This window comes from Panthera onca, chromosome B2, assembly GCF_046562875.1.
Source record: "Panthera onca isolate mPanOnc1 chromosome B2, mPanOnc1 haplotype 2, whole genome shotgun sequence".
Classification (NCBI taxonomy): Eukaryota; Metazoa; Chordata; class Mammalia; order Carnivora; family Felidae; genus Panthera; species Panthera onca.
Window position 1 is genome coordinate 83,281,732 of NC_138343.1, and position 27,408 is coordinate 83,309,139.

A 27,408-nucleotide genomic window follows, 5' to 3' on the forward strand; every position below is an offset into this window, starting at 1 on the left:
TTCATGCATGGCTCTCTCACTTTACATCTGTAAGATTTGCCCATGTTGACTACAAGCAGTAGTTCATTCTTTCTCCTTGCTATATACTATTCCAGTATATGAATATATCCCAATCCATTTTATAATTGATCCACAAGTGCTTCCAATTTGGGGCCATTGTGAATAATGAATCTGTAAACATTCTTGCACATATTATTTGGTGCACAAATGTATGCACTTCTTCCAGGTATATACCTTGAAATCAAATTACTTGAATCATAGCATGTGGCAAGGAGTATCTACTAAATTAATTCAGATGTTTTATAGATGAAGCTTCTAGAAGATAACAAAGACACATATTTTTATAAACTTAAAAGAAGCAAATATTTCTTAAATTTTTAAAATAAACCAATAACTATAAGGAAACGTTTGAAAACTCGACCTTCATTAAAATTAAGAATTTTAGTTTATCAAGTCACCTTCAAGAGAGTGAAAAGGCAGGGGAGAGAACCTGCTTTGAATTAATTTATCCAACAAAAGACTCATATCCAGAATATCTAAAGAACTCATTAACACATCAATAGGAAAAGCCGCCAGACAATCCAACTTAACAACAACAACAAAATAAAGGCAAAAAAAAAAAAAAAAAAATCAAACAGGCACCTCACAAAAGGAGCTATCCAAAAGGCTGAGAAACATGAAAAAATGCTTGACTTTATTAGTAATCAGGAAAAAGGTAAATTAAATCCATAATGAAATATGACTACAAACACACCAAAATATCTAGATTGAAAAAGGTTGACCATATCATGTATTGGTAAACATATAGAGCGACTGGCTCCCATGCCCTGCTGATGGATGTAAGTTGATACGATGATTTTCATTCATATTGTTTTAATATGCGGATCAAGCAAAACATATCTGTGGGCTGAATCTAGTCAGGGTTGCTGATTTGCAACCCCCGACAACTCCTTCTTGTAACAGATAGGGACCCTGAGGCACAAAGAAGTTAATTGAAGTTTAATTCAAGGTCAAACAGCTAGAACCCATGTCTCCTGACTGCTCAGTTGGTGTTTTTTTCTGCCACACAGTGTGGCTTTCTCTAAATGACTAGACAGGAAATGAAGAGTAAAGCAGATGCGTTGAAATTTAACATATTTCACATTGTGCAAGTGAAATCCATTTCATGCAATCTTAAATGAATAAAAGGAATTTAAATGAAATTTATTTCAATGCCACTAAGGAAGTTTAAGGCTTTAAATAATAATAACAGTAAGCCTAGAACCACCTATTAGAGATTAAAATTTAGAAGGTTGAAATACAAAAGCCTTTCATAAAAAGATATCTGGGCATTAGTCACCATTGTTTTCATACATTTGAAAGAACTTAATAACCCATCTAATTATTTTTTTTCTGGAGTACAAATGAACTGTTCCAAAAAGATCAATTAAATAATAGCACTGAGCAGCGTCTTTTTATCAGAGGAGTTTCTTGTGAATTTACTGCATTAAAGTTAATTCCCTTGCTATTATTGAGGAAATAGTATGGTCATGTTGGAGTTTTAAAATTTCTACTGATGTAGCAGTGGAATTTCTTGGCAGATTAAACAATAGAATCTTTGGAAACACCAAAGTAGTCTTAAAAAAAATCATCTCTTAAATTGGTACATCTTTATTCAGAAAGAGAAGTTTGTCTCATTGTACGAAAGCTTTTAATTTCACAGCTAGTGAGATAAATTATTATTTTCCCTTACATAGGAATTTTACATACAAAAACTTGAACAATACAGTCACATTCTTAAATGCATTGATATAATACTAAGTATAGTTAAAAACTGCTCCTTCTTCAGATTTTGTCTAGCTAAATGTCTAGCTAAATGTCCCATCCATTGTGTTGATGTTCCATCTGCTTTTAATTAAAAGTAATTATCTGAGGCTGGTAAGTCAGGGAGCCAATATAAAAGTCCTTAAAATGTCCAGTGAGCTTCTCTAAATTTCTCAGAGAATGTTTAAATATTTTAATGATACTGAACATTTTCAGCTCCCTGATGAAACTCTACCAATTCCATAAACAATAAACACAAATTATGTGCAATTAGCTAGATCCATCATTTTGCAAAAAGCCAATGACCACAGACTACTCTTACTGTGGGACAATAAAAGGGCATACACAAATATTAGTTCACATATAAAATGATCCACTGGGCTTTCCCCAACTTGACGAAGCTAAATGTGTTAGCAGTATAAAGGGCAAGGAGCCAAAACATCAGAGAGAAAAAAAGAAGGAAATGAAATTTCGCAGCACATTGTGTAAAACTTTGTAGAAACTTTATTCGCTGTTATTAATCCTTCACTTTGATGAGAAATGTATTCAATCATTATTCCTTTTTAAGAAAATGCTCTCCGCTTTTAAAACAGTAATTGAAAGACTTTTTTTAGATTTTAAATATCTGCTTTAAAGTGCTTAGAACAACTAGCTACATTCATTTGAATCCCTTTATCGCCAAAAAGTCAGAGGGGAAAAAGAAAAGTGGCCCGATAGAGTTAGATTTAAATAATTTATTTCCTCAGAATATTTAACAAACAAACATGTGTAAGGAAGTACAAACAGAACCTAGACCTTTAGTTTCTTGCCAGCATTTTCAACATGCTAATATTTCTATAATATCATTTACATGGTTTCAGATGTCTACAACTGATCACCACACTAAAAAGAGCATTGCAATTTCACTGTGACCTAAGGCTCTAATCCTTTTCTTTTTCTCCTTTTCCATTCCTTCTTTCGCCCTGAAGAATTGCACACATATACAGACAGAAGCAGATAACGTCACACACTCAAGACAGGATTCGGCATGTTATCAATTCATTTCATTAGGATGCCATATCATTTTATAGGTCGGTTGTTTGTTTTGTCGTTAAGGGGACAGACACATGTCCTTTCATCTGTGGTTTCTGGTGAGCTCATCCAGGCTTTGAAACTGGTTTTTAGACAGAGCTTGATGAACAAAACTAGGTAGCCTGGAAATTCTATTGTCATTGTCTTTGCTTGCTTTGTTTTTAAACCATAAGAATATGTTACATTATGATTCATACCTATAAGGATAGAAATATGAAGTTGCAACTGGGAGTGGTTACCTGGAATAGCCCTAACAAAGAATGGAGAGGAGAAAAATTAAATTTACTTCCACATAAAACCTTCCCTAATATTTGGAGTTTACCCGTAGAGTGGGGTTAAAGTCAAGCCGATGCATCATGCATTTTACTTGAAAATGTTTAATTGAATTTACAGACTATAAGAGTCAAAAGATTCTGAAACATATAGTTGAGATCTTAAATTTTTAACCTGAGATCTTCTTAGCCTATTTCAAAGGGGGGGAAAAAAAAGAAGAAGAAGAAGTCAAGGGGATGCTGACATGATGCTCTTACTCAACCCTTTTGGAAGTTCTGAAAAAAAGCTTGATCAGATTCTCAGAAGAAACCCAGATTACTTCTGGCTTCTTGAAGACCTACTACATTTCTAAAAGTATGGGAAATGGTTTAAATTAAACATTTTCCATTGAATCACTCTTCACTCTGCACTCTCTATTATTTCATATAAGCCTGTCTGTTCCCCTCTAGGTAACAGAGAGCAGTCTTGTGTTTTATTTACCCTTTTGTACTCTACAGAGTTGCTGGTGTTTGGGGAGAGAGAGACACACACAGGACCCCATAGGTACTTTGGGTAATATAATTGGGTGATATACTTTTCATTTAAGTTATAGTCTACTCTTCATACTTCTGCTGAAAATATTTCTGTTAAAAGTGAATTAAATCCTTGATATTGCTATTGAACAACACATATAATAGTGCTAGATGATTGCTGCACTAAAAAAATAATTTAGTTACTCTCACCTTATACTAATAGCAGTAGTAAATCGGTTACCGTCAGCCTTTTCTCACTGCTTTTTCAAGCTGTGAGTGTGGGAGGAAACACAATGTAGTAAAAAGAGCTGGGGCTATACTAGACCCTGTCTTGCCATGATCCAGCTCTGGCCCTTAAACCTATCTGCTGACATTGCAAAAGGTGTGTGCTCATTCAGATAATATTTCACGGGGGTGGATATAGATCTCATAAGAGTGTGTGCTTGCAAATGAGTAGTAAGGCATAAAATTGTACAAAAGAGTTAGATATTAAAATTGCATCTAGGTGGCCTTGGGAAAATCATTCAACCCTCTGTATTTCCATTTCTTGTCCATAAAATATGAACCTCTAATGGTACTTTTTATTTAAATGTTTACCTATTTATGTCTAATAATTTGACAACTAAATTGAAGGGCTGCGAATAGAGCATATGGTTGGTCATCACCAGGGTTGATGTGACTCAGCCCCTTGAATAAAAGTGGAAGTTTAGGCACCCTGGAAAAATAAGAGTGATTCCTAAGATCCAGCCCAGACGTGAGTCTGGACTGACACTAACCAAGGATTAAGAGATGTCTCACCTTCAGATCTACTCATTTACTCTTATTACTGCTCACTTCTTCCCATTCTCTCAATATAAATGCAACTTCCCTTATGCCTTTGGCAGATATTTTTGTCTTCGATTACTCAAGAATAATGCTTTCCGCACCAGCTGGAAAATTATGGTTCCTTACATCAAATCCAAATTGTTTTTCAAGATCTCTTCTACCTCTCCAAGCCAACAGGGCCCCTCATATTTTCCTTCTTTAGTCATTTTCCCACATCTTCAGACAGCTTTTTTCCATAAACATTCAAAATTCGTATTCATTTATTCCACAAATTCTTTCTCATATTTCCCCAAAACAAGACAACATTTGTTATTATAGAAGATCCAGCAGTTCTACATTTAACATTGTATTAATCAAAAAGTCGATTTGTCATCCACTGAAAGATGAAATTTGGTAACAGAGGATAGAAAAAAGAGAGAAAATGTTGTTAACCTTCATTCTTCCAACAGAAAGTCAGGCCTGATCAGATAACTAAAGTATAAATCACCTGGTGTGGGAAACAGGACAAAGGAGGACAGGAAAAGGAGACTATAAAATGGCTTTTTTAAAGTCAAATTCAATGAAAATAAGTATGTGGGACCATGATATTTTATGGTGTGTATTATCACTGATCCACTAGATAATAGTTTGCGAAATCTGGGGAGTTAATAAGCACCTTTGGACTAGAAAAAAAAAAGGTAATAAGGTACTAGAATTCACAAAATAAAATTAGAATCCTAACTGTCCAGTTCATTTGTGCAAATAGTTGTTCCCCCTCCCAATAACTAAGTTCAATGAGAAATTCATATTCTTCCTATGAAATCATTTCTTTCACAGTATCTTCCTGCTTCATGCGGCAGCAAACATTTTGAGCAAGACAGGGGCATCAGTAGCCCATCAAGCATCCTTTAAGGTGTTAGAATGGCAGGTAACATGCAGGGCTCACACACGACGATGTCAGGCCGGGAGATAGCTTCCTTCACCACTGGCCTCCTGTCCAGAGAGAATGAGCACTCATATCAGAATATCATACATTAAATCGTGCCAGGACATTGGTTCAAAAGTTACAGCAGGAGGAAGAATAATCGTAGTCGCTTTTGCCTTCATCTGTGCCTTGAAAACCTTGATTGCCATCATAGAATAGTTAAGATAGGACAGTCATGCTGATACTGCCTGTTTGGTCCCACAAATTTTTGCCTAAGAGAGTTGAAGTGAACAATCTTAGCTATAAGGTCAAGAGGCTCCCTGGGTAGCACATTGTCTAGGTCAGCATGCTTCTCCGTGAAACCAGCCAGATGACCTCTCAGCACTTTACCAGTAACTCATTTACCAGCAGCTACTAAGGGTGTACTGGAGACTGTGAATCTTTCTGCTTCCATCGTGGCTTATCCGACACAGAGTGTTGCAGGGTTTTAATTTGAAATTGTCTAGCATGACGTCTATTAAGTGAGTCATAGCTTTTTATTATTCATTAGGTACCATAAATATACAAAACTGGGCATCCATTTTTAATGAAAGATAATGTTTTGAAAGTTAATAATGGGTCAAGAAGATGCATATGTTTTAAATGCCTTTTTGAAAATCAAATTGTACATTTTCCTCCGTTTGAAATCTCTCCGCCTTTCTCCAAGCGTTAGCATGTCAGTCAGGTAGGATCAAAGAACGCAGAGGTGATGACAGAATGAAATAAGTTTGTAGGCAGTTGAACAAAGCCACTTAAAACAGAATTTATCAGGGTGTGCAGGAGTTCTCAACAACTTCACCCCTGCATTCATGTTTACTTTATACATATGCAGTGTGTAATCGAAACATCCATATTCATTATCCACCTACTTCATCAGAATGGTGTCATTAATGTTAAAGCTAACCATGCATTTATAATCTTTAAGTCATTCAGATGTCTTTCTTTAAACTTAAAGCAGAGCCAACTTGCACATAGAACACCATACTGAGAACCAAGGATTTTGCCGTGCCGTCCCAAAGAGTTTTTTAGGATGCCATCTCAGTATCTTAGCTCTTTGCTAAAGAATATTATAGACCTACATTTAAAATTAGCAATTAATATTAAAGAGTGTTCCTTTTGTTAAGACTCATTCTCTTCATAATTTCCTCTATGGTAGTGCTAACTGCATCCTATGTAATTTTCTTTTTCCCAAGTAGGAACAAGGTCCAAGTTATTTCATAAATGGTAAGTAATCAGTAGTTGATTCCTTGAAGTGAAGAGCTAAATATAGTTTTTTAAGGTATAGAACATGTTGATTTGATACATTTATGTATTGCAATATTGCCATCTAAATACAGTGCTTTTATCTTAAAACCATGTTATGTTTTAAGAATAGGCAAACAAAACAAATCCCATAGAAGAGAAAAAGAGCAAAGTGGGTGAAGAGTATATTAATAGGTTTAAAATATTGTAATTAGGTTAGTGGGTAAAAGTATCATTATGTATGTACAAAATGTAAGGATTTATTTTTTAAGTTTATTTATTTTTAGAGAGAGAGAGAGAGAGAGCGCAGGGAAGGGCCAGAGAGAGAGGGAGAGAATGCCAAGCAGGCTCTATGCTGTTAGTATGGAGCCCTATGCGGGGCTTGATCTCAGGAACCAGGAGATCACGATCTGAGCCGAAATAAAGAGTCGGACGTTTGAAGACTGAGCCTCTCAGGAGGCCCCAAGATGTAAGGATTTAAGTCATGATATTATTTTAAGACAGATCTATGATCAATGATTTCAACTGATTATTTAAAAAATATAAAAATTAAATATAAATTAAAATTAAATTAAATTACATATAAAAATTAATAATTATATATACTTTTGAGAGTTGAAATCATCTGGATTCTGCATCTTTTAATTGGTGTTAGTGATTTTTTTTTAAGTTAGAGTTTTCTGCTTGGGAGTCTGTGTCCTCTAAAATCTAAGAATTGTGCACAGTAATAGATGCCATACTAGATAATGAAAATCAATAGCTGTGGTCTGCTTTAAGGAGTGTAGTGATTACTGACTGGCCTCATCCCCATGCTAGCCAGGAGGATGAGTCAAACATAAGATAATCAGACATGCTTCTTTTATACTCGTGTTTCTTTTCTTACGATTAAGTATCTTTTGAAAATATTGCAGAAATTTCACTTTCACTGAAATGACTCTCCTATTTCAAAATGGACAAACTTAGAGGAAAAAAATTCAGGAAGAAAATGAAAGTAATATTTAAAAATTAAGGTTTTTTAGGAGGCAAGGGGTAATATAAGGAGAAATTCTCCTAAAAGTTTATTTGTAACATTTATTGGGTGCTAACACATTATTTAAATTAAATTTAAACTCTCCTTACTATTTTTAGAGAAATATGGTTTCAGTAAAACCTAATAGTCTATCCTAATAATGGCGACAGTACTCTCCAAACCTTACTACCTAACATTATTATATGTATTTAACTTTCAAGTTCTTTACAATTGTCAAAGGAGTCCCAATAAATTTTTAAAAATTCTGAATACGACAGAGCTGTATGTTTACACAGCTACACGTTTATATATGTTTATACATAAAGCTGAAGTATAGGACTACATAGCTATAAAAACATAGATTGTACCCATTTTTGACTATGTCTGTATAAATGAGGCTCTTTCAGTGTAAGAGCAATCAGACTTCATGTCTTAACAAAAATAACAACAAAAAAACTTCGTATCTTTATTTGGTAATATTCAAACATATACCAAATTTTACAAGAGTCTCTCTCCTGCCAAACCATGCATTCCAATTTTTCAGTTAAGAGGCTGAATGAAAACAAACTACAAATAAACAGCCATTCAACCCAATTGATGCACTTAAATGGATCTCTGGGAATCATTTTGCCTAAAATATTTACATTACTCAGCTGTTTGTGGAGCCTTAATTGCAATTTTCCTTTTTTAATTTTTAATTTTATAATTTTATGGTTTGCTGAGAGTAATTTAAAGTAAAACGAGTTGAGAGTATCCTCTTTATTTTCTCTTTGCAGTGTTCATTTGGCATTTCCTATCTTCTCTGCCGGCTGACTAGGTGAGAGGGTTGCTGTTCTTGCCTTTGGGATCTTTTCCACTTGTGCATAGTCCAGGGCTCAGACTTCTCTATGCAGTATCCTCATGATCAGGAGACCCTGAGTATGGAGGAAAGATAAGAAACAGAACTTGCTGGTCAAAATGGAGATTGGAACGATTGAGACTTTTTTTAAAAATGTCATTAATTTTGAGAGGGAGAGAGAGCACGTGTGCATGAGCAGGGGAAGGGCAGAGAGAGGAAGACAGAATCCCAAGCAGGCTCCCCACACTTTGCACTGAGCCCAGCTTGAACGCAGGAACCATGAGATCATGACCTGAGCCAAAATCAAGAGTCGGATACTTAACTGGCTGAGCCACCCAGGTGCCCCACGAATTTTTTTTTAAAGAAGTTATAAAAGATAAGGAAATTCCAGTGAATTTCACAAGAGTGCTTTATAATGTGCAATTATAGAGGGCAAAAGAAATCTATTACTGGATAAATTATAGTGACTACATATCAACATGATAAAGAAACAGAACAAAGTCTATTAATTAGTAATAAAGGAGAGAATGTGATATATAAAACTATACTAGTTAGCTAGCTTAGTAACATACTTCCAATCTATAACCTTATCCTTCATCAGCCAAACTCAATAAACTTATCTCTACATTTCTACAAAAGAAACTTTAACTTAATGTGTGAAAGCCTTTAGTTCTTATCTTCTTCCTTTTTTGGGGGGTGAGGGAAGTAGATAGAGAGAATAGGTGTGCTTACATAATGCTAGCCAGCTCTAAACACCAACAGGCACCTTATATAAACAGGCACTTTATATAAAATATATAAAATATTATTATTCATACATGTTGTTGATTACTTGTCATTCTTACATTTCTTACATATAAGCTTAAATAAAATTTTCTAGTTAAGCTTATTACAGTTTCTTCTTGTTGTCCTTTATTAAGAGACTTTAGAGACTTTCTCAGGGTTTTCAGAGTCTCAGGTAGAGTGCAATAGCTATCAACTTACTAGCTTTCTCACATGTGACATATTTTGGTTTCTTCTTTTTATGCACAGCCCCTTTTCTTTTAGGTGGCCAAAAAGCTGAAATAGAACAGTTGATCTTTGGGGGTAAACTTATCTCTCAACTTGGAATTTCTGCCACCGAGATCTCCAGTGAGATGATTCCACACAAATTAATCTCCCTGACCTCTTCCCTTAGAATTATATTCCACTAATCATGAATCTCAGTGGGGACTGTTTCAGCAGAAAGATTAAAAACACATAAATGAAAGAAATGGTTAAAGGTGCAGTTAGCTTTGTGTCTAAAGCATCAAATAATTTTTTAAAGTCAAATTATCTTCCAATTTTTTTTTTTTTTGCAATTCATTTGTCTCGCCACAAATTTATTGTGCTATAATCAGGTTGTTGAATAGCCAAAAATCAAAGCTGCAGATAAGTTACATTCTGTAGGTTATTTGCTGACAATTAAAACATACAACCAACTTTCAGCTATATTAAGACTCAAGAAGATAATGAGTGTCATTATTAAAAGTGTTTCCAAGTTAGAATATTTAATACTGCCCATAACCGCATTGCTGACTTTCTTTCTATTATTAATGCACACTCAACATGTTTTCAATAAGTTAGCATTTGGGGTTTTCTGGGCACATAGCATTGTACTTACCATACTACCTCTGCAGCCAACCTCATATTTGAAATATCAATCTCTCTCATAAGAGTGGCTTTATTCCTGCTGTTGAGGTCTTCATTTTTTATTTATCCGTTTTAATAAGCTCATGAATAGTTCGACTTGGCCTTTGCTTAATATCTCTCTAACCTGGCTTTGGACTGCCTTCTCTTATGCACTAATGGAATAACCATCTCCCCCCACCCCCACCCCATCCCTGTGTTTAAACAATGAAAACCATAGGAAAGCTTGAAAGTTGAAAGATAAAAATTTTGAAAGGCCTAGGAAGAATCATACATTTGCAGACGTGCGAATTATACATTCACAAACATACAAGGCTCCACAATAGTGGAATGATAAGTGAACTACTTATCAGTTGAGAATTTTGCTTTAAGAACTCAAAACTTAATGGAAAAAAGATCAATTATTTGGATTTCCCTTCCCGGCACATTTAGACATGCATCTCTGTTGCCCTGACATTTCCAAAGTCTTAAAGACAGGATGATGTGTCATGTTCTCATTGCCTTCTCTGATCTCTCTTGAGGTTACATGTGGATCCCGTCCAAGATTCATAACTGTACATGTGTTCATTTAACAGTGCAGCAAGTTTGTGGTCAATGGACCTACACATGTATCTGAAACTATCAGTAAGTCTGGAGAGGCTACTATGTAATTACAGAAAATGTCTTCCTACAAGTCACCTATGCCTCTCGTGTTCCAACGATGTTGACTATAATAATATTAAGACTGTTTGAAAATAAATGCAATGGGAAAATCAAAACTTTCTATTCACGTGGTATCCTTTAACCTTTAATTAAACTATTAAGATGGGAAATGCAGTCTTATTAACAAAACTGTCTTCTAAACAGAACATTCTACTAAGGGACTATATTATCAGGAAACAGTCCAGCTTTCTTTCAGCCTCAGGATATTACCTTCAGATATTCTGAGAAATAAGTTAAAATTTAAAAATTATCATAAGAGATTTATAAATAAGAATATCAATGGGATCATCTGGAGAAATTTGGGCACAAAGGACCAAAAACAAAAAAAGCTGTCGATCATCTCTTCCCAGATTAGTTTAAATTCCCCCCACCCCCAAAACACAGAGAGTTTCATATGACAAATAAAAAGCAGAATCAGACCTAGAAATACAGAAAACAAACTGACACTTGCCAGAAAGAAAGAGGGAGGAAGATGGGCAAAATGGGTGAAGGGGAGTGGGAAATACAGGCTTCCAGTTATGGAATGAATAAGGCACAGGAATAAAAGACACAGGTAGGGAATATAGTTGACGATACTGTAACAATGTTGCATGGTGACAGATGGTAACCACACTTGTGGCAAACATAGCATAACATATAGAGAAATTGAATCACTATGTTGTAAACCTAAACTAATGTAACATTGTGTGTCAACTATACTCAAATCACAAAATTAAGAAAAAAAGGGGGAAGTTTTTTTTTGTTTTGTTTTATTTTAATTAGTATTTATTCTTTTTTTTAATTTTTAATGTTTATTTATTATTTTGAGAGACAGAGTGTGTATAGTGGGGAAGGGGCAGAGAGAGGGAGACACAAAATCTGAAACAGGCTCCAGGCTCTGAGCTGTCAGCACAGAGCCTGATGTGGGGCTCGAACCCATGGACTGCAGACCACAGGATCAGGACCTGAGCTGAAGTCAGATGCTTAACTGACTGAGCCACCCAGGCGCCCCTTAATTAGTACTTATTCTAATATGAACTTCAGTAAATTCATCTATAGAGTTCTCTTATTGAACATAGTCTCACTGAGTAAACAGGATAATTGATCAATTTTACTTTCAACCAAGACTTCTTTAACCTTCTTTAGCTATAGATTCTACTTTTATCACATTTTGTTTGCAAACAGGCAATATAAAATATTTTTTAATTAATTTATAAAGAATGAATAAGAAGCTAACATCTGTATCTTTTGGAATATAGGTGTTTTTTGGTCAAAATAAGCATTGTTCAATGCCGTGTTCCTTCTATATTACTGGGTGTTTTTATATACTCTAATGATTTTTGTTGCTATCTTTAATGTTAACCATAGTTTATCTCTAGTTTTGACTATATCTCTGGATTAAGAACTCATCTATATCCAACTTCCTCCTGGATGTCCTAACTTATCCAATCCTGGATGTGTCATCTTCCCACACCTAAACTAGCTCCTGCCCCATTAGAACTATAATCCACAAATTAGACACATATAACTCAATTGTGATTACTTACCCTTTTTATTTTTTATATAACAAATTAATCTTTATATTATGTGGGATTATCACTTGCTTGTGTCTGGCCAATTATTAAAATTTGTGTTTATAATTGTTATAATTGATGGGGCGCCTTGGTGGCACAGTTGATTAAGTGTCTGACTTCAGCTCAGGTCAAGATCTCACAGTTCTTGAGTTCCAGCCCCACCTGGGGCTCTCTGCTGTTGACACAGAGCTCTCCTCAGATCCTCTGTCCCCCTGTCTCTCTGCCCCTCCCCCGCTTGCACGTGCACTGTGCATACTGTCTCTCTCTCTCTCAGAAATAAACGTATACAAAATTAAAATTGTTATTATTGTTATTTTGTGTAGTTCTTGTTATTCAAGTAATTCCATGTTTCTATGCCTCGCTGGAGATAATTCCCCTAAATGAAATGCTGTTTCAATTCTCTTCAACTGATTGTTAAGGAATGCAGGGTTGAAACCAAAGCTAATTCAAACTCAGTCACTAATGTACTGTATGGCTCTTGAAATTTTGTTCATTCTGTTTTAGCCTGGTGGCCACATCTGTTAAGTGGGTAGTTTTAAAAAGGAAATAGATATATACCTCATGGGTTTTTTTTTTTAAGGATCAAATTAGATAGTACATATGGGATATTCAGAAAAATAATCAACATACAGTAAGCAATTAGAAAGTTTATTTTATTAATATTATTGGCCCCAGTTAAGTATTATCTCCGCCATGGGTCCTTCCATGAATCCTCAGTATCCATTACACTGCTCCTTTTATCCTACAGGCTCCCATATGATCTTATGTTCATTTCTTATATCTCTTACAGTATATTAGACTCTCCTCTTCACAGGGCACTGTACTATAAATACCTCTGGAGCAATGATTTTTTCCTAGTCATCTATGGGTACATTCAGCATAACTCCTAGTACAAAATGAGCATTCGATAAATTTTTGTTGAACATAATTGCATAACCACAAAGTAATCAAGAGATTTTGAGCAATCTTATTAATAATCAAAAAATGAATAAATGAATGAATGAATGAGCAAATGAACATTTATTAGATATTTCTTGTGACAGGCACTGTGCTAGATATATATCAAAGGAAATATAGTAATCTTGTGACATAATGATTATCATCTCCAATTTACAAGTGAGATCATTGAGATTCGAAGAGTTTATATGGCCACATCATGTTGCCAGTAAGAGTTATAAATCAAATTGCAATTTTCAGCTCCAAATTGAAATATCATTTTATGAAAAATATAGAGTTATATATTAAAATCAAATTATTGGTAAAATTGGTAATTTCTGCTTTACTTTGGATCAGGATTTTTTATCCTAAGTCTGAGGATAGCCTTTGAAAGGTCCATAAATCTTCTATGAGCCCATGTACAATTGTGTGTATGTGCAATTTGCTGGGAATAGCATCCATGGCTTTTATCATACTCTCAAAATAATTTATGACCTGAAAAGTGTTATGAAGCAATGTTCTAGATGATAGTTTTTCATTACTCAAAATATTTGATTAAACAGTACGCTTTATTTTTTACTATTATTTATTCGCCATCATCAGCTTGTATGTATAACTAGTGTTCAATGATAAGAGCATATGAGTAATATGCCTAATTTTCCACTTCATAAATACAAAAAAAAAAACTAATTAATTTGACACCACTTTTTGAGAGGGATATTCAGTCATAATGTTTCTTGACCTACTAAACAATTGTAACTTTCACAGTAAATGCCTATTCCACTTAAATAAGCCAACTAATTTTTAAGAATCACTATTCACATAAAAAGATGTGTTAATTACATACCATACTATTTATTAAGACATGCCCCAAAGAAATTTATTTGACAATGCTGTTAGTTATTATTTACTATATACTTTGGTAAAGATTGTCATCTGATTCAAAAAAACATTTTAATGAAGAAGGCTTACCTAGCTGGCCTCAAAGTTCCCTTCCAATATGGTAACCCTTTAACTTCTTGATTCATGTGAATAATTCAGACTTTTTATTTTTTAAAAAACCCTATAACTTAAATAAATCACCAATGTGCTCCTAACAAAATCTAAGAAAAATAATACCATATGCTTTTTCAACGAAATGAGCCCATCCTTGGCTGAGACTCCATATGTTCATTTATTTGTCCGTCATCTAGCCTTAACTGATTCCTTTACACAACTCTTCCCTTTTGCACGTTTGAGACATCAGCAATGTTCAGTGATATCTCTTTTCAAATATTCCTCTGCCTTAGAGGGTTCACTGTCATAGGTAGTGTGTGTTAGGGTCCCATGCATTTCCAACTTCCTTTTACCTTGTCGTCCTGTTATAGGTGCTGAACAGCTTAAAAACCAAATTTCCAGACTCCCTTGCACATTAGGGACTGGGAAACTATCCAATTCCCCCAAGACGAGGAACCCACCCAGAAGACCTGGAAGCAGATGGAAGCCTGGTGAGCATCTGTAGCTCAAAAGTGCACTGAGCCTCCTGATGAGAAGGTGATGGAGCCATTTGGTTCTTCTGGGGTGGCTGCAGTGTAGTGTTTTGGCCTCCACTTTCAGAATCATAGGTGACAAGTGGCAGGTTGTGAAGGCAGTGGTACACCCTCGAACGTCTCTGCTTAATGTGCCCATCTTAGCTTGCACCTGGATGTAAATTACCTCACTACTTCCTTACTGAGAAAATCGCACTGTGAAAATAATTGTCAGCTTAACTAAATAGTGTGCCTAGCAACACAGTTCATTTGCAATCTGGTGCAAGCCCTTTTTCTCATCCCAGACTAGTAACAGTATGTGGATCAGCAGCAGGTACTGACTATACCTTAAGTAGCAATACCTAGGTTGTTAGACAATTTCCCGAGTTGTTTTTTTTTTCTGTGTAGCTTTGAGCTATAATAATGCCTTAACCCGATTCATTGAGTCTTCTAAAGATTCTGTGAACTACATAGCCCTTATTTCCCTTATATTAGCTACAGTGAAGTTTGTTTTCTCCAACTAATATGGTTCTCACGTAAGAATTTGTCCCTGAAAATATTATGCAGTGATCAGGGAGACATCTGACTTTAAGTCAGATTTATTTGTAATACAGGCTTCAGCCTGCATTTTGCTTACACATTTTAGGTCTTGGCTTCCTTTAACAAATCCTACATTTCCTACTATGGTTACCTCAACTTAATATTTCTTTTCTTACTGCAAATAACTCTTTGAAGAATACGGAGTTCTCAAATTTCCATTGTGATTTTTTACTTTTAGTCTATCCTATCTTGCCTGACTCTATACACATTTTTTAAAACTTGGTAGTGGCAATTGTTTAATAATTACATTATATGTAAAATAACAATAGGTAGCACTTGTTAAGTATTACATTCATATGACACTATTCACATCCAAAGAATACATAATATGTGTCTAAAAGAATAACAAATTATATACCTTCAAAGTGAGCTAGGGGAACATAAAAGCCTAGAAAAGGTCAGATGCTCTTAAATTAGCTAACCAAAGACAAATTGGGATTTCCCTGAAGTCATTTTGCAAGCAAATTCACTAAACAGTTTTCTCTTTCCTACTGTGAGCAGTAAAAGCCTGTGACTTCCTAGGGCTTTATCCAACTTACAGAATTTTACATTCTGACTTTTTCAATAAAATATATCTGAAGTTGTTATTATTGGAAACACTCTCCCATGGTTACAGGTCACTCTTTCTCTGATGGAACTCCACTGGGATTCATGAGGACTTTCTAGAAAAGTCTACCTTCGAGTTATTTTATTAAGGATGTAGGCGCAAATTGGATATCAAAAGTCATTGACCTGCAGTAAAAAAGTCCAGAACATTTTGGTTATAAAAAGAGAATTGAGGGGCACCTGGGTGGCTCAGTCGGTTAAGCATCCAACTCTTGATTTCAGCTCAGGTTATGATCTCACAGTTGTGAAATCAAGCCCCACATTGGGCTCTGTGCTGGGCATGGAGTCTGCTTCAGATTCTCTCTCCCTCTCCCTCTGTCTCTCCCCCACTTGTGCGCATGTGTGCATGCATGCATTCTTTATCTCTCTAAAAAATTGTTTAAAAAAGAGAGAATTGATCACATTACAAAAATGTTAACTAGGAATGAAAACTAAAAGGACAATTATGAGTGAAAAGGAGTCTAAATGTCATACAAGACGCTGAACTAGTCATAGCCTTTCTATAAAAACTAAGCCTAAAAGAACTTCCCTGCTCCCTCAAAAGTGATTATAAGGTTTTGTAAAATTTAAAATATATTTTAATTTTAAAGAAAACATTGTTGAAAACACAAATAATTTAGATTTGAATAAAATAAAAAGTAACGTCTCCTTGCCACTTCTCTTCCACTCCCCCAACAAGTAGGCATGTCTCTTTTTAGCCATTTCCTACTGTGAGAATACAGAATACCAAATATGCCATGTACTCCCCTACATATCTCAGCCTCCTTATAGTTAGGCAAGTCCATTTCAGTAATTATGTCTATAAAATTTGAGGAGAAATGATATGTGTCCCTTCTAAGCAAAGACAGTGTTCAAAGCCCTGTATAGTACTCAAGTTCCCTTATTCTCCTACTGGGTCAACCAGCAAACTTCTGTCCAGGCAGTAGAGAAGATGACTGAAGGGGTCAGGATCACTGAGTCACTGGAGAGGACAGTTACCCTGGTAATACAGTCTGCCACACTCGCAATGAACCTGTGCCAGTAAACCATCAAATTCTTGCTCTAAATCACTGAGATTTAAAGACTGTACCTTACCACAGAAAAATCCTTCTGACCCTGGCTAATGCACCCATGCAAATAAACATACATTTAGAGATAAGTAAGAGTATGTGGAAATGCTTTCACTTTGATTTATTCAAAATTGATTTGATAGTATAAATACTAATTTAGAACTTGTTTTCACAAGCACAGTATCTTTTGGTCATCCCAAGGAAAATTGATATTAACCAAGCATGTAATAAGCAACCAACACTCAGAACAAATATTTACTTTCATAATGGTTGAATACTTACAACTAACCTATACAATCTATTCAATCAAATGATGACCTGTGATAATGTTGATAATCAAGGACTATTTTATAGTTTCTATAGTAAATTATATTGAAATAAGTATGGTAACTCACAATATACTTCAAGTTTATTTGAAAGATCTGTTTTCTGCATTTAAGGTCACCATTAAAATGTCATTCTTCCGAGCATACTTGCTTTGTGTAGAAAAAGTTTCCAGCCAAAATATTTTGTTTTGGTTTATGCCAGGTGCTAGTTAGGGTGAGTTTTGTTCCCAAATCATCTCACATATACAGGTATGCAAAAGTGACAGAGGGTAAAAATGAGAAGATATTAGGACTTAGAGGCCCAATCATCACACACACACACACACACACACACACACACACAACCCTTGCCTGTCCCCAAATTTAAAAATCTAATCATATGCATTGAGATTGTTCTCATTGGTTCCTATTTCAGTGAATACAATCACAACTGAAGAACACCAATGACTATTTCTATTCCCAAATCTTGGGCTGTCCACATGGTGAGAATCTAAGGATTGTGTTCAATTAAATGTGAATGGATTTTGTTGAATTATGTGGGGATGCTTGATAGGTTTATCTGCAAGTCACTGTTAGCTCTATAGTTAACTGGGCTAGGCCAGTAACTTTTTCTCTTTCCACACAAGTGACTCTTTTAAAGCAAAAGTCAGAAGCAAAATTCACAAGGTCACCGGATCAACCAGTTTGGTAAAGTGGCAGCCTTTATACCTGCCATTCAAGTAATTTCAACAAACATTAGTGTAATTGCTAGCATGGGCTTGACCTTGAAAAAGAGGTAGCTTGAGGATTATCTGGTGTATTGCTCAATACACTCTGCATTGTCAAGCCACCCAGACTTTAAAAGCAGCAGGATGTTACAGTGTTGTTTTCATATCCTGTTTTTAGGGTGATCAAACATGCCACAGAAGGGGCTGGGAGAGTCTTGTTTCTTTGCTACATTATACCCCAAGTATGATTACTCTATTCCATTGACTATATTTTAGAGCTCTCGTCTGTTCCGTAAGTTTGGAATGGGCTACAGTCCTGCCAACACAAAACGTTTACTTTCTCTACATTCATACAATAGAAATTGTGGTCAACTTACCACACTTTCTAAAAACTTCCTAAATAGGAAAATCCTATTCAAAGAAATAAAGGACTAAGCCACATAAAAACAAACTTTCTCCCTTGTGGAGAGGAAGGGTGAATGAGGACCTAAAGCGTCAACCAAGTAGATTTATTCAAACAAAGTGACTTTTTCACTGCACTCACCTGAGGCAATTCACAGGTTCCAGCAGGAACTATCAATTAACTTAACTGACAGCAACTTCAGTCTATTTCCCATTTAAGACTTAGACCCTTTTGTTAGAAGAAAAAGCACACTTCCTCCATGGCTTTGTAATCACTTAAGACTACAAAGTTCTACAAAGCAAATTTACAAAGAGAACCATGAACAATAACATGACATTATACTTTATTTACTTTCATATGCCCAGTATAGAATTTGCTTGCCATTTTTTATAATGCAATTAGTTGCCACAATTACTGTGTAAGAAGGGGTCAGGGCTGGTTTCAAGCAGAAGTGAATAAACCTTCACTATTTGAATTATCACTCAGGTTCCAGCTACATTGCCAACACCTGAGAGCTTGTTAGTTATGCAGAATATCTGGCCCGGCCCGGCCCAGACCTAATAAATGAAAATTTGCATTATAACAAGATCACCAGGTTGTTTACAAGTCATGTTAACATTGGAGAAACACTAGATGAAACAACTTCGAGGTGGTTTCTCCGTAAGGGACCTGCTTTTGAATTTATTGGTTCTGTGACTTAAGTTCTCATAAAAGACTACTCTGAAGTGCATTCATTAACTCAAGATATGGGCACTTACTGTATACCAAACTCTTCTCAATGCAAAAAACTGTTGCTTTAGTGTAGCCAAGAGCTTCAATCCTCGTGTCCTTGAGCAAGCGAAGCACATAATTTCTACAGAAAATTTTGGTGCATCATCCTTGCTAATTCTTTGGTGAAGCAGCATAATTTAAACAAATACTGGGGCTTTGCATCCAAGAATTACATATTGATGGCTACATATTACATTAAACCTTTGTTCTTTACCTATTCAGAATGGGTGAAATGGTGGTATTACCTAAATGGTCATTAATAAATGAGTATTTTACCTACTTAGTATTAGTATTATTTAGAATAATCTTTTTCTCTGGTTATGTATTTCCAGGGTAATCCCTGGAAAAGAAGTATAAAAACATGTAATCAGTCACAGAGCACTTAATAAGAAAATAATTACAAAATTACATTTCATAGAGAAAAGTATTAGTTCTAGGGCAAAACAAGTAGTTGCATAAATTGTGAGTTATCTGTCACTTTTAAACATCGATCTTATATTTCTAAAAGTAAGTCCCATTGCTCAGTCAGACCCATAAGAGAAACTAGAACAAATCAGTGATGTTATTTACTAACTTTAACTACATGGCACACAGAATTTCTGTGGTGTTGTTAATATTTCAATTAGTACTTTTAAATATTTAGTAATGAGCGAATTCATTCATCATTCTCAGGGTCTAACTTCAAGAAGAATAAAAATAGCATATGCCAGAAAAAAGAGAAATTGTTGTCTATCATGTGATATATTTTATACATGCATATTCATACATATGCATGGATATACATAGATTTATATACATACATACAGTGTGCATACAAACACAGTATCCTGAGTGAGTACATTGATGATAATGTTGGTAATAAATAGAAGACTAAAAATAGGGGCGCCTGGGTGGCGCAGTCGGTTAAGCGTCCGACTTCAGCCAGGTCACGATCTCACGGTCCGTGAGTTCGAGCCCCGCATCAGGCTCTGGGCTGATGGCTCAGAGCCTGGAGCCTGTTTCAGATTCTGTGTCTCCCTCTCTCTCTGCCCCTCCCCCGTTCATGCTCTGTCTCTCTCTGTCCCAAAAATAAATAAACGTTGAAAAAAAAAAAAAAAAAAAAAAAGAAAGAAGACTAAAAATATTTAAAATTATGCATCTCAGATAGAGAATTAGAATATATATTAATGAGAGCTTCTGGAAGAGCCTTTCTTTTCCCACATCTGCTAGGTATGCCCATGGATGTTTCCTTTATTCCCATTATTTGATCCTCAAGATTCCCACTTTGTTTCTTTTTTTTTTAATTTTTTTTTTTTTTTTTTTTTTTTTAATTTTTGACAGAGAGAGAGAGACAGAGCATGAGCAGGGGAGGGGCAGAGAGAGAGGGAGACACAGAATCTGAAGCAGGCTCCAGGCTCTGAACTGACAGCACAGAGCCTGATGTGGGGCTCGAACTCACAGACCGTGAGATCATGACCTGAGCTGAAGTCAGACCCTCAACCGACTGAGCCACCCAGGTACTCCCCTACTTTGTTTCAAATCCTCTACCAAGTTTACAATTTCAGCAACCGTGCATTGAGCATCTACTACAAATCCAGGAGGAACTCTCTAAACACTGATGGATCAAGGCTTTGTCACATAATTAGCTAGGTGCTCACCTAGACTCAGCTATCAAATATGTTCGTACAAATGGGAGAACAGTGGTCTGAAAATCATGGTTGAATTTGGTGGCAGTATATTTGTAATACGTGAATATGGGTTTGGTGGTGAGAAGAAAAACATTTCCACAAATTTAAGAAAAGATGGATTGTTCTGTAGCCCCGGTGACAAGGAGCCACTAACTAAGCATCTACAGAGGATGTCATGAACGTTTGTCAATGCCCGTACTCGACCCTTCCCCCAAATCCTATGAGATCAGTCCTCTGCTCTGCCCAGAGAGGCCATGCCTGACCAGAACAGCTCTCCCACAATAAGTGAAGCCTTGCACTTTTTATCGTAGTTATTGGGCAATGGTGTCATCATCTTTTCACAATGCGTAGCATACCTAGTAAGAAGAGAAAGGCACCCTGACTGCCCAGTTTCTCCATAGCAGAGGGTCCCATAATGCTCTCTGATTGAATGATGGAATCCCCTCAAAGTGTGTTATCAGCAATGTGGAGCATCTCCTGGGAGCTTGTTAGAAATGCAAATTCTTCAGTCATTCTCAGACTTGTTGGACTGGGAATCTCTTTAAAAAGCTCTTGTAAAGTTTAGGAAGCACTGAAATGAGGTACAGAGCCTATGTATTATTGATCCAAAATTCAAATCCCTGAAATACCACCTCCTAAATATTTGACCTTGGGTAATTTACTCAACAGTTCTGTGCTTTGGCTTCCTAAATAATTAGTAGAAAGTACAGTACTTCTAAGGTTATTGTGAACAGTAAAGGACATAATGATTTTAAAGTGTTTAACCTGGCATGTCGCAAGTGCTATATAATCTCTAGCTATTTTGTTATATTTATTATTATTAGTTATTAAATCCATTCATGTGTAACTTCAAAAATTCACTCTAACTATATTCAAGTATATGCAAATTATTTACAAGGAAAGTAGCATTTTGTATAGCTACTTACTCTGATAATCAGCTGCAGCTTAATTTAGAGAATCATGTAAACAAATGCTAATAACAAAAGCCAAAAAGTAAACTATCTTGACCTGAGATTACCATCCATCATGCGTGATGCAGACCAGTGCTTCTCAAATTAGCCATGGTAAAAATCAGTTTTTATTCCTTTTTTTTCCCTCCAGTCTTTCTTAGACCGGTCTAACTAGGCAGCTTGAACTACAAGTGACTCACACAGACAGAAGTTAAACCAAATAGGAACCGGTCTACACCTTCTTCAATGAGATGAGTCCACTGATTTTTGTGTTTGTATGTCATGAGCAATGCCAAACTGTCATGAAACTTTATAAATTCTCACTCTCAATTTTTGTGACTATTTCACCAGTGATTAGGAATCTACAGTTTATAGACCACAATTCGAATAGCAGTAAAATAGACAATAAAGATAGCTGAGCTCCGACAGCAAATGTTTTCTTCTTTTTCCATATTGTTAACTAACACATACTTGCATGTAGAGAGTTTTCATTCAAAATTATGTAAAAATGAATAAGTTTTTAAAGTTGATAACATTACACTCTTCTTCACATGAGTAGTTCACGATTAAAATGAATTCTTTCTCAAACTCTGAACATTAAGTATACCACCGTAGTATGGAGTACTTGGTTTAGAAAATTAAAATAATTTCAGGACACTTGCAATCGAAAGCAACAATGTGTGAATGTGTGATACACAGTGTGAATATCTGAGGACTGTGAACAATAGTTATTTTTATTAAACTAAAAGCAGGTTCTACTATCTTCATGTTTTAGCCACCCACAGATTTGACAAGTCATTTTTTTATTTAAAAAATTTTAAACTTTTTTTTTTTATTTAAAAAGTCAGTAAGGGGGCTCCTGGGTGGCTCAGTCCATTGAGCATCCAACTTCAGCTCAGTCATGATCTCACGGTTTGTGAGTTCGAGCCCCACGTCGGGCTCTGGGATGACAGCTCAGAACCCAGAGCCTGCTTCGGATTCTGAGTTTCCCTCTCTCTCTCTCTGCCTTGCCCCTGCTCACACTCTGTCTCTCTCTGTCTCTCAATAATAAATAAACTTAAAAAAAAAAGTCAGTCAGAGAAAGACAGATACCATATGTTTTCACTCATATGTGGATCTTGAGAAACTTAACAGAAGACCATGGGAGAGGGCAAGGGGGGAAAAAAGGTTACAGAGAGGGAGGGAGGCAAACCGTAAGGGACTCTTGGATGCTGAGAGCAAACTGAGGGTTGACAGGGGTGCAGGAGAGGAGAAAGTGGGTGAAGGGCATTGAGGAGGGCACCTGTTGGGATGAGCACTGGGTGTTGTATGGAAACCAATTTGACAATAAATTATATAAAAATAAATAAATAAATAAATTTTTTAATCTTTATTTATTTTTGAGAGAGAGAGAGACAGAGTGCGAGCAGGGAATGAACAGAGAGAGAATGAGACACAGAATCTAAAGCAGGCTCCAGGCTCTGAGCTGTCAGCACAGAGCCCGATGCAGGGCTCAAACTCATGAGCCGTGAGATCATGACTTGAGCTGAAGTCAGATGCTTAACCGACTGAGCCACCAAGCCACACAATTCATTTTTGAAGTATTCATTGTGTGTGTGTGCGCGTGTACTTCAAAAATGTTTGCAAGGGTTTTTTTAGATATAATTGACATATAATATCATGTAAGATTAAGGTGTACAATGTGATGATTTGAGAAATATATACTGTGAGCTGATGACCAAAGTTAGGTTGGTTAACACTTCTATTACCTCACATAATTCTCCTTTTGTGTGTGTGGTGAGAATATTTAAGATCTCCTCTCAGCAACCTTTAAGGATGTGATACAGTATTGTTAAATAGTTACCATTTACCTTATAACTGGAAGTTTATATTCTTTGACTAATGTCTCTCCTTTTTCCCCAACATCTGGTTCCTGGTAATCACCATCCTACTCTGTTTCTATGACTTCGGGTTTTTTAGATTTCATATAAAAGTGAGATCATACAGTATTTCTCTTTTCCTGTCAGACTTGTTTCACTTAGCATCATGCCCTCAAATTCTATCCATATTGTCATGAATGGCAGGATTTCCTTCTTTTTGAAGTGTTCATTATTTCAGAAGATTTGTTTTTAATTTGTCATTTAAATGTGTCTTGAAAATTCTAATGTATAAATGGTAAAGTCAGTTTCAAATGAGAAAGTATCCAATTTATTTATAATGTAAAATAATAATTATAATTATCAATTATAACTTAACTATAAGCCATAATAAAAAGCATGTTGTATTTTATTGATATTTATTATTAAGGATGTTGTCATGTTATAAATTAATATGTTGATATAATAAATACTTTTATTAAATAATGGCTTGAGTTTATAATTTAAAATGACAGATCAAATTCTGTCTATCCTTTGAGGCTAGCGATTCTGGCAACATGGCCATTACTTACTTGGCAAAGGATGATAAGAGGAGTGTGATTAGTGGCCTCAGTACCTTTCCACAGCAATATAGGTATTCAGAATTCTTTGAACAGTCGCTGGAATTTTATGCCAAACACTGTAGGTATCATTCCTTACTATAAGCCCATTGCTGAGTGTTCACCACTTTCCAACATTTTAAACCAACAACGTCTATAAAACTTAGACCTCTAGGGGTGCCTGGGTGGCTCAGTCTGTTAAGCATCTGATTCTTAATTTTGGCTTGGGTCATGATCTCACGGTTATGATCTCACAATAGTGAGACTAGGCTCTGCACTTGGTGTGGAGCCTGCTTAAGATAGCCAAGTTATGGAAAGAGCCCAAATGTCCATCTACCAATGAATGGATAAAGAAGATGTGGTATATATATTATATATATATATATATATATATATATATATATATATATTATATATTATATATATATATTATATATATACACACATATACACACACACATACACACACACACACACACACACACACACACACACACACAATGGAATACTACTCTGCAGTGAAAAAAGAATGAAATCTTGCCATTTGTAACAATGTGGATGGAAATAGAGGTTATTATGCTAAGTGAAATAAGTCATTCAGAGAAAGACATATCATATGATTTCATTCATATGTGGAATTTGAGAAATTCAACAGATGTACATAGGGGAAGGGAAAGAAAAATAAGATAAAAACAGAAAGGGAGGCAAACCGTAAGAGACTCTTAAATTCAGAGAACAAACTGAGGGTTGTTGGAGGGGAGATGGGCGGGGGATGGGCTAAATGGGTGATGGGCATTAAGACAGGCACTTTTCTAGATGAACACTGGGTGTCATATGAAGAGATGAATCACTGGGTTTTACTTCTGAAGCCAAGACTACACCATATGTTAACTAACCTGAGTTAAAACAAGCAAACAAACAAACAGAAAAATCAGATTCTCTCCCTCTCTCTCTGACCCTCATATGTGCTATCTCTCTTTCTCTCCCTCAAAAACAAACAAACAAACACACTTAGACCTCTAAATTCATTCATTTAAAAATATTGGGTATCTTTATTTTTCTCCTCTGCTGCTCTATATACTCTTTTGTTTTAAGGTATATATTCCTGGACATAATCATCTCAGTATGAATAGAGAGCCCAATTGAAAAATACTTCCTTTATTTAAAATAAAATCATGAAAGGACAGATAGTAACATTGAGGTCTCGTGAAATCACAAATATTACTCTGTAATACTGTGTTCTTAAGAGTTCACTGGGCCTATTCACCAGCATATATTCTTGAATTAAATTGATTGTATCATTAAAATTATGATTTTCTGTACCTTATAACTTTTAATGGCCACATTAATCCCTAAAATAGTGTATATGAATATGACCTTTATTTTCCCCTAATTGAATGAACTTTGTCTTTATTTCTGCTGATTCTGAGAAATTGAATCTTGCTAATTCATGAACACAGTTGCCACCAGTTTAACCCTCTGTCTTTAGTCTTTTAATTAAAATGTGTCTGCTTTCAGAGCCTTCTCTTCTTTTTCTTCCCTTGTTCATTGAAACGATCTCATTCGGCAGGACTTTTCTTTTATCCTGGCATCAGGAGATGACAGTCTTGTGTGAGAGCCACACTATGGCTGCCCTCTTCGATGGCTGGTTGAATTAACCAAAACAGGGGAGATGGTACCACGGGCCCAAAATCGCAGTGCTTAAAGCAACAGAACTTGCTTTCTCATGTTATGGGATCACAGTGGGTCCACAGATGGCTTTGCCCAAGTGTCTTACCACTAACTTTGCCCCTTAATGACCCAGGTTGACGGAGCCTCCATCGTCTTATGATGGTGACATTTAAACATGTTTTCACAGTTGCCAAGGCGGGGAAGAGAGAGAGATTCACACACACTAGCAATAAATGCTTCCTCTACAGGGACACACATTACCAATTGTCACATTTCAATGGCCAATTGCCATGTTTAACTTCAAAATGTAATCTTTCCCAGTGGCCTGAAGGGGAAGAGAACCAAATATCAGTGAGTAACGGGTCTGGTACAGGAGTCCTACTAGACTTTTAGAAGTCATTTTCTGTCTTTGTCACAGCCTTTGCTGAAGCAGAAACACGTCCCGTCACACTGTGCTGTCTTCCACTATGCTCACACACAGCATTCTCAGGAACTCTCCACATCGTCCTAGGGCCCATTTGCTGGGACTCCTTCCCCAGTCTCTGCCGCTTTGCCACTCGGTCACCTTGTTGCACTTGTCCTTGAGACTTACTGTAACCAGGCTATGTACATGGGAGCCAAACAGCAGCTTTTTAGGTCACCCAGGTTTCCCTGGGGGCTATATGAAATTTTAATGGACATCATTGGAATTTCAACTCCTAGAGAGAGCCGAATACAGTTCTTCCACAGGCCCTCACCAGAGCCTGTGCTCTATCTTACAACTCATGTTTCTGACCCTGTGATTTTACTGCTAGTTGTTTCAAATCTGTTCTTTCCTTCCCCTCACAATACTTTAATTTTTTCACTTCCTTTGATTAACCCTCGTAGGACAAGACCCTTAGACTCCATTTCCTTCTCTTCCTCTTCTCTCATTCTTTCCCCCACCCCCAGCGAGACCGTGGGAGAATCTTTCACTCACACCCATTCCCAAACCCTAGGTTTTGCCAGAATAATTTCGTGATAACTGAAACTATTTTTGCATTAAATCCATTATGGCTTAGAAGTCCTCATGTCTTCATTTATTGAATTCACATATTTTAAGTTTCATTGCTCACCACTACTTCCTCTTCCTGTATTCTGTGTTCTCTCTTTTGGTGCTTGTGGTCTGTTCTCAAGTATTTTCCTTGGATAGCATACTTGCATGGAAAACAGAGTTTTTACATTTACAGGAAAATGAAGTATAGGATTCTTTGCATGCTATTTTTTCTTTCCTTGGGAGTACTAAGTAAACTATTGTCTATTAGCTTCCAAGGTCAAATAAGAAGGCCTGGGCCTTATTAT